We start from the raw sequence: 9,551 nt of genomic DNA, 5'->3' as shown, positions 1-9,551 counted from the left end.
CACTGTCTGAGCATGATTCATGAGCTGTGTTAGTGTGGTTTGTGTGTGCTATTCAACTAACTGGGATTCTTTCTTTCACCCAGCATAAATGACAAACTTGCTGAACAATGTATCTGTGCATTGAGCAAGGTGTGTACACCCTCCTGACTTCACCTGGCTGAGCTCAGACCTTGAAATGCTGTGGTAGTTAAGCTGGTTACGTAGAAGAACATGCATATTCTGGGCCTATGCACAGCCATGCCATTCTTAATTCAGCCTCACCGTACTCACATATTGGGCAGAGGCTGTGAAAATGGACACGTGGCAGAAAGCCTGCCTGACACATGTCTGCACTGCACTGATCTATCGATCTATGCAAAGTGTGTGCCGCAATTTGCGGACATTTTTCCGATAGTTTTGTCGGAAGAGGCTTTTCTGAAATGTGCCACGCCTACACTGGGCCAAATTTCGGAAAAGCCTCCTCTTTCAGAAGAGCCCTTCTCATGGGAGGAGGAAGACAGGGCTTCCGAAAGCGCGCGTCTTTCTTCCACAAAAAGCAGACGTGTTCCCTGGACACGGCGGAGCTTTTTGGGGACATTTCAGATCTTCATGAACAGGAGCTAGTGTGCCCACAAACACCATTCATAGCTCACTCTTGTTTGTTTCAGTTTGCAAAAAGGATGTGGGGTTCTGGAGGCAGCCTGAGTTTCTGGCAGACCTGGGTGCTGAGCAGAGTTAGTTACAAAATGGATATAACCTTTCTGCTAGGTACAGCCTGGTCCAGGGCCAGGATCAAGGGGATTCCTTTCTGTCCATCCAATACAGAACAGGCTCAAATTCCCCCCCCCCCCCCCGCCCTCCAGTAAGCTGGGAAATTCACACACCACCCCCGGGCGCCTCTGGGAGGCAATGCTTTCCCACTCTCAAGCACAGAGTCTGAGCATGAAAAAAAAAAAAGTTTTCCAAGGGAAGGAAGTAACTTGGCATTAATTTGGGAAAACACTAAGAAGGTTCATAAACATAAACCAGGAGTAAAAGTCCCACCCCAAGGAGGCTGAGCAGTGTCCTTTTCCTCTCAGGTTCCTAAGTCTAGAAATGTAAATGTCCCCTTCACGTGCCCAAATCTTCTCTGCACCCCATTCACAGTCACTGCCCTTGGTCAATGCAGACCCAGAGCTCAGAGGTGCGTCCTCAGAGTTCACCTCCCATCCTGAGTGGGAGAAGGTAAAGAGGCATCTTACTCCACTGGTCACTTGCCATGCGCAGCCCTACTGGCTGCTCATTGTACCTCTCTGCTGCTGCCTCGCTAGCTGTCAGCCACCATCCATGGCCGTCCATTTCTCAGGTTTGACTTCTAGCCATCACTCTGGACTGATTTCAGCTCCCAGTGATTTCAACTCTCAGGCCTAATCTATAGGTTAGATCGATCTAACCTATACAACTTCAGCTACACAACTAGCATAGCTGAAGCTGACAAACTTGCTGCAATGTCTTCCACGTGGTAAGGTCGGTAGGGGCTGCTCTCCTGCCGACTCTGGAACTCCACCAGGACGAGAAGAGTAGCCAGAGTGGATGGGACAGCACTTGGAGGTCGATTTACCATGTCTAAGCAGATCTGATAAATCGCGCTGCAGTGTGGATCTACCATGTGATGAAGACAAGCCCTTGGCAAGCAGCATAGAAGAAACACAGCTCCAAGACAATTAACATAAGAAGACGACTCCTAATGATGCCTATTTAGCTCTGTTCTTCAAACATTGTGGGGGTGGGGAAGGAGTCCACAAAATACAAACATTTGTAACCATATGTAAGCGGGGGAATGGTCCCGCTATTGTGGGGAACTTCCCTGGCTTCTATACACCCCGGTGAAATGAACCAGCGAAAGGATCTGAGTCCCCGCTCCCACTTCCTTTACCCCACGGCTCCCTGATCCTGAGGGCTCCCCCTCCACTCTCCTGAGTAGCAGAGCCCTTGAAACCCCAACAAGGCTGGGCCCAGGTTTCCTGGGGCTTAATCCCTGACCTTGTAGTCACTAGGGGCAGGAGTTAGGGTGTCCCCACTCCGAGGTGCTCTCTTTACACTGCAGGCCTTCTTGGCCCAGTGACCACTTCATAAGGTTCAAAGCAAATACAATTTATTAAACAACAACGGATTAAAGAGAAAAGAATAAGAAAAAAATGAGAATGGTTAAATGAGAACACACAGCCCTGCTCTTTGATGTAGCACAGGGACATCAAAACAGCAGCCTGCAGAGTATAAGGACAGTCCACAGTCTCTTTCTTAGAGGCCCTGGATATGCTGCAGGGGGGGCTACAGGCTGGACACGCTAGCTCTGGTAGTGACCACACAGCCTCAAGCTCTAAGTGGCCAGACCCCTCTCCCAGTACAGAGCCTTTCCCCACACTTTGCTGGTCCCAGGTGCTCACCACATCCAGCTGCAGGCTGTGCTGCTTGGCCAGTTCCAGCTCCTTGTGTTGCTTCTCTGTTCCTTTTTGCTCTCTGAGCCCAGCCAGTCTGCTGCTCAACACAGGGTCTGCTCTCCTTGAGTTGTGTATGCCTGACTCTGCTGCTGCAAAAACTGCCCCTCAGCACAGCTTGCACTCCTCTTAGCAGTGTCTCAGCTCTCTGTTCCTTTTGCAGGACTTCTTCATACAGCTTGCACTGCTCTTTTCGGCTCTCTGTCTTTTGCAGGACCTCTTCTGCACACAGCTTGTTCTGCTCTTTCAGCTCCCTGTTTGCTCAGAGAGAGCCAGAACAATCCCCACTTACAACCTGTCAGTCAGGCTGAGCTGGAGTGTTGACTGCTTTCCATTGTCTCTGGGGTCTGTCAGTCTCATGAACCCTTCCCCTTCTGATGCTGATAAACCAAAAAACTCCCACAGAGTTTTAGTAAGGGGTAACAGTCCCCTTACACATATTTCGTATTGCTGCAGTTAATGCAAACATAGCTGGTGTTGGGTCACAAATTAAGTTGATTACAATGAGTGAAATACCACTCCTGCTGCGGAATCCCTAACAAATCTAGGCAAAGCAGGAACAAATTGTATTTACAAAGACATACTCAAGGTCTCTCCCCACTTCTAGCTGTAAGGGACGCATTCCTGCCGATCCTGCTTACATGGCTTAAATCCTGCTTACATGGTTAAACCAGAATTTCTGATCTGAGAGCCCTTGCGCTTCAGGGGAATTCCAAACCCAAATCAGGATACGCTTTTTGCAAATGGCCCTGGTCTGACCTCAGGCTTTGTTTCCACACTCTGTGTCCAGGCTTGATGGGTTGCGCCTTGCAGACATGTGTCCCAGAATGTCACTGCAATGTTGCTTGATGGTTTGGTGTGGCAGAGCTATCAGAAGGAGCAAAAGAGCACAGTCTTTTGTTATTAGATAGGTCAAAAAATTTCAAATAAAAAACCCCAATAGATATGAAAAATCATGATTGTCTATTTCTCACCAACTTAAAAATATTTTAAGGTCTAATTTTAACTCTGCACAATTTTAAGTGGAATTTCATGGAAGTTTAAAAATATTCATGTATCTTTTTTTGTAATGGGGCCCTAAAGCAGAGGCCCACAAACTAGGGGGTAGTATGGAGGAACATACAGGGGTGGGGGCATGTGCAACATGGCCTGGGGCCAGCCCCTGTAGGGAGGAGGGAAGGAGCACTCCACATCCTGCTCTGTCCCCAGGGCAGCTCCACTTCTAGCCCTAGCTCCTTCCCTCATTCTGGCCCCAGCTCTGTCAGCTCAAGCTCTTCTGCCATGCCAACAGTGTAGTAATGGGGGGGAGGGAGGTTTGGAAAGACTCCTGTACTGCTACCGGGGGCGGGGATGTGACAGGAAAAGTTAAGGCACTGCTGCCTTAAAATCCTTGTAAATTACTACGGTTTGCAACTCCACCAATGGCCCCTAGAAATGAGACTTTCACATTTCCATGGCTTTATTCCAGCCTGCTTACACACAGGTTATTTGTTGCTAGTGTACGCTTTTGATGGGCACAGGGGTTGTACAAAATGCAGTACACACGCCTGTCATGTTTCACCTCTAGTTCAGCTTAAAAATAAATAATATAGAACAGTATTAAAGATAGGATTCTGTAGAATTTACTCATGCAAAATTCCAATTATGGTCAGCGGGGTCAGTTAATTCCTGGTCTGACTCCTGAAGTCAGGGGCATTACTAGAATAATAGAATCATAGAATATTAGAACTGGAAGGGACCTCAAGAGATCACTGGGTATGTCTACATTGCATTCTTCTTTCGAGAGAGGAATGTAAATGCAGCCAATCGAAATTGCAAATGAAGTGCAAATTTGAATTTCCCACACTTCATTTGCATAATCGCGGCCAGCCCTATTTTGAAATACCCTATTTCGAGATAAAAAGCGCTGTGTAGGCACGGTTATTTTGAGGGGGGAAAATCTTCTTTTGAAATAACCCTTACTCCTTAGAAAGTGAGGCAGCAGCAAGGCAAGAGGGATAGCTCAGTGGTTTGCACCTTGGCCTGCTAAGTATTGACCTACTAAACGCAGGGTTGTGAGCTCAATCCTTGAGGGAGCCACTTAGGGATCTGGGGTAACTCTGTCAGGGATGATACTTGGTCCTACCATGTGGGAAAGGGATTGGACTCAAAGATCTCTCAAGGTCCCTTCCAGTTCTATGAGATAGGTATTTCTCCATATTTATAACCCCTCCCAGCTTGGTATCATCTGCAAACTTAATAAGCATACTCTCTATGCCAATATGTAAATCACCAATGAATATATTGAACAGAACCCGTCCAAAAAAAGACCCCTGAAGAACACCATTTGTTAGGCCCTTCCAGCATGATTGTGAACCATTAATAACTACACTCTGAGAATGTGTAGCAAGCCAATTATGCACCTACCTTATAGTAGCCCCATCTAAGTTGTATTTGCCTACTTTATTAATAAGATCATCATGCGAGACCGTATCAAATGCCTTACTAAAGTCTAGGTATACTATGTCCACTGCTTCTCCCTTATCCGAAAGACTTGTTATCCTATCAAAGAAAGCTATCAGATTGGTTTGACATGATTTGTTCTTTACAAGTCCATGCTGGTTGTTATCTATCAATTTATTATCTTCCAGATAGTGATAGAAATGTAGCCGTGTTAGTCTGGTGTAGCTGAAACAAAAAACAGGACTAAGTAGCACTTTAAAGACTAACAAGATGGTTTATTAGGTGATGAGCTTTCGTGGGCCAGACCCACTTCCTCAGATCAAATAGTGGAAGAAAATTGTCACAACCATATATACCAAAGGATACAATAAAAAAAAATGAACACATATGAAAAGGACAAATCAAATTTCAGAACAGAAGTGGGATGGGGAGGGGGAAGGTAAATGTCTGTGAGCTAATGATATTAGAGGTGATAATTGGGAAAGCTATCTTTGTAATGGGTAAGGTAATTAGAGTCTTTGTTCAAACCTAAGCGTAAAGTGTCAAATCTGAGCATGAATGACAGTTCAGAGGATTCTCTTTCAAGTGTATTCTTAAAAGGCTTTTGAAGCAGGATGCAGGTAATTAAGTCATTGAGACAATGTCCTTTCTGGTTGAAATGGCAAGAAACTTGTTTTTTCTTTGTGATCCTGTCTAATATCTGTTTTGTGGGCATTGATCCTTTGGCGAAGTGTCTGAGACATTTGTCCAATGTACATAGCGGACGGACACAGACCATATCATGCTGATGATGATTTAGCATTTCCTTTGGAGACATGACTTCTGAGTGCCTGAGCTGATTTGATACAGTGCACAAAAGTGGATGACTCAAGATTGTACTGTAGGGTTACCAGATGGGTTTCAAAAAAGTACCGGATACACGTGATCTCAGAATGGGATGGGGGCAGAAGGGGGTCTGGCCGGCGGGAAGCAAGGCTGGCCAGAAGGAGGTTGGGGGGAGTGGGGCTGGCCGGGGGCAGGGGAACCGGCCGTCGGGGAGTGGGGCTGGCCCAGGCGCACGCAGATCCTGGGGTGCTGCCCATCCTGCGCATGGTCCCAGCAGGATGCACTGGTGAGTCTGGCCCTGGGGTGTGTCTACCAGCCAGGCAGTACGCAACTACGTACTGATACTCATGATAATAATAAAACTTACTTAATTAGAACATTTATATGTCCCGTATTTTCTCAATTTGTTTCCCGGACAGAAAGTTCAAATACCGGACTGTCCGATTCAAAACCGGATACCTGGCAACCCTATTGTAATTTTGTAATTATATTAGTAGTTTTGATGCCAAGTTGTTTGAGGCCTCAGTCACGTACCTGGAATCTTGATTCTATGTTTTTGCAACCTTATTTGTTCGTGTGCACACAGACTGCCAAATGGGTGCAAAGATGGTGCACTGAAACAGAGTAGTTAAGCATGGAACTTCCCAAGCAGGTCACGATCCTACTTCAATTGAAATCAATGGTTCAACCAAGACACTTAGTGCAAACAGGTTCCATGCTGGGCCGAGGCCACAGAAATATAGATGCGCAAATAAGTGTGCAGAGTTCTAGGAGTATGACTCTCGGTATAAGGCTGTTTTGAAAAGCTGGCCCTGTGGTGGTCTGTCATCCTATCTGTCTGGGTCTGGGGCAGAGAACTGCCTGTTGAACAGCATTTACTGAAATGGGCTCTCCACTAGAGTATGGAGCTGTTGTTACGCTAATGAGCTGGAAAAGCTGCATATGAAAACGAGATGACATATTTGTCCAGTCAAATTACCTGGAAGAAGAGTTAATTTGTGGCTGCTCAATGACAATCTAGAGCTGCTGTAGCAATTCTAGCCCTGGTGGAATGGGAAGCAGGAATGGAGCCGGGCAGCAACAATTGTGGGAATTTGGATCCAGATTTTTGTGTCTGGCCCATGTATAATCAAAACCTATGCAGTACCAATGATTTCTGCATGTGTTTAGCAACAGTACCTGGGATTCCTACGTTATACAGGACTGTGACTGTGTGCAGGGATATTCAAATCTTGGTTGCATACCACGTGTGTGGGGTCTCTCTCGTTCATGGACATGCAGCTGATTTGACAGAGCATTTCCTCCCTGCACCACTTTGGGAAGCAGCACCTCTTGGGAGGAAGTGAAGTGCTTTGACAGGATGGGAGGAGACAGCTTGAGCTGAGTGCTGAGTCACAGCTGGGAGGAAGGGGGGAGGTCTCACAGCAGCAGAGTACAAGAGGATAATAACCCTTTGATTCTGTGTGTAGTGAACACAGGGAATGGTGTTTGGACTGTTAATATCAGACAAAAGTCAGCACTGAAGGGTCCAAAGATCAAAGAGTCGGTCTAGGACATAAGCAAACCCCTGTGGTGGTTTTGGTGTGTTTTTATTAGCTTTAGTGATAGAGATACAGCCGTGTTAGTCTGGTCTAGCTGAAACAAAAGACAGGACTGTGCAGCACTTTAGTCTTTAAAGTTAGTCTTTAAAGTGCTGTGTAGTCCTGTCTTTTGTTTCTATTCCCTGAACTTAGCCAAGTGAGTAGTGTCCTCAATTAGGACATGAACTGCTGTGTGCTAAAGCACACAGGCTTATTGCAGAGAGCAGCATCCCCATCAGACAGTATCGCTAGTAAGAGATCTCTTTGAGGAATGGAAGTTTAAAACACGCCTGGATTTTGTGCCATTGAGATTGCCATGCTTGGTTACACATCTGGTATCTCCCCATGACCTCCAGCAGAATGATGGGGTCAGCCCAGAGGTCCTTCCAGCCTGCTTAAATTGACCTGATCTGAGTTGACTCAGGCAGTAAAAGGATGGTTGGTGCAAAAAGAGTACCCAGATTTCTAAACCCCCGGAAAACACGTCCCCTCCCGGGAGGTCCTTCTGAACTGGCTGGGGAATGTCCCACTGACACTGCTAATTTCTGGGGTGCATCCGTACTGCTGTTTTTTTTTAAAGCCGAAATAAGAAACTGAAGGGGGGAGGGAGAGACTGGCACTGTTCCCCGAGGCAGTTTGTATGTGGGGATGCAGACAACGGAGCATGTGCAAAGTCCGCTTCACTCAGCTCTTCCTGCTTGCGTGACTGCCTCCGCTGCGAATAAACCATTTCAGAAATATAGACCACTGCTTCATAAGCCTTCACCGTCCCTGGAGAGCAGCCACACAGCTCCCTCCAGGCATAAAGCTGCACTACGGAGACATGCACCAAAGTCAGTAGGGTTTCTCCGGCTCTTCACTGGGAACAGTGTCCTGCCCCAGTAAGGTATAAATGGACCATCCGTTGCTGAATATTTTAGTTCACAAACAGCATGACATAGTAAATATTTGCATGGAGCTAATTTGTCGCCATCCTAGGGATACTGGATGTTCTCCAAATACAACAGAACAGTTACTGATACAAAAAAGTGACTGATTTAGTTTTCTTGTACATTTTGGGGTGGATCATGTCTAAACTAAAAAATAGTTTACTCGGCATAGTCAATGAAGTGGGGATTTAAATAATCCCCACTTTATTAAAATAAAAATGGCTGCCATGCTGTCCCGATGATCAGCTGATCCGGCACAGCGCGGCAGTTCAGACGCGGTGCGGTTGACAAGGGAAGCCTTTGTCGACCACTCCAGTATGCCTCCCCTGGGGCCAACTCACCTCTCCTGCAGCTCAGGGAAGCCGCCATGCTCCTCCTCTGGGGCTGACGACAGGCGTAATGGGAAAGGGAAGTGGCAGGGAATTTGGCTCCCCATTTAACTTGGTGCCCTAGGTGGCTGCTAAGTTTGCCTATAGGCACGGGCCGCCCCTGCCCAGTCCCTGAGCACCATAGGTAATCCCCAGAAAAATGAATGATGACTTAGGCCATTTCTATACTTAGAATCTTAGGGAGTGTCTAGACTACAGGGTTTTGTCGACAAAAGTGGACTTTTGTCAACAAAAATATACCTGCGTTTACACTACCGCTGAGTCGTGTTGACATAATGTCAACAAAACTCAGCAGTTTTGTCAACAGCTGTAAACCTCATTCTACAAGGAATAACGCCTTTTGTCGACAGAGTTCTGTTGACAGAAGGTGTTGTTGTATCTACACTGTCCTTTGCGGCTTGCTTTGTCGACAGAACTGGATGTAGTCTAGACGCTCTTTGTCGACAGAAGCTTTGTCAACAGTATCTGTCGACAAAATTTCTGTCAACAAAAGCCTGTAGTCTAGACGTACCCTTAGAGTAGCCGCATGATGCTGATGGGGGAAAGGTCTCTCGTTGACGTAATAAAACCAGCTCACCAAATGGCAGTCGCTGTGTTGGCGGGAGACGCTATCCTGCCAACATAGTGTTGTCCGCATCAGCACAGAGATCAGTGTGACCGATGTCACGCAGTATGGGCATTAGATTTATTCACAGCTCTGAGTGACCTACGTTACACCAACTAGTAGTCTTGCGGCACCTTGAGACTGACAAAAATATCTGTATGGTATCATGAGCTTTCATGGGCAAAATCCACTTCTTCGGATGAGCTTCACTCCTGTTAGTGTAGCTACAGACTTTGCAGCCTTAGGCTTTCTGCAGGAGAGCATTCAGAAGAAGCAGCAGCACCACACTGCCTGTGCGGGGTGGGAGCCAAGGGCTGGTGTTCCCA

This window comes from Pelodiscus sinensis, chromosome 5, assembly GCF_052426305.1.
Source record: "Pelodiscus sinensis isolate ZL-2025 chromosome 5, ASM5242630v1, whole genome shotgun sequence".
NCBI classification, from domain to species: Eukaryota; Metazoa; Chordata; order Testudines; family Trionychidae; genus Pelodiscus; species Pelodiscus sinensis.
This window is presented reverse-complemented; position numbering follows the sequence as displayed.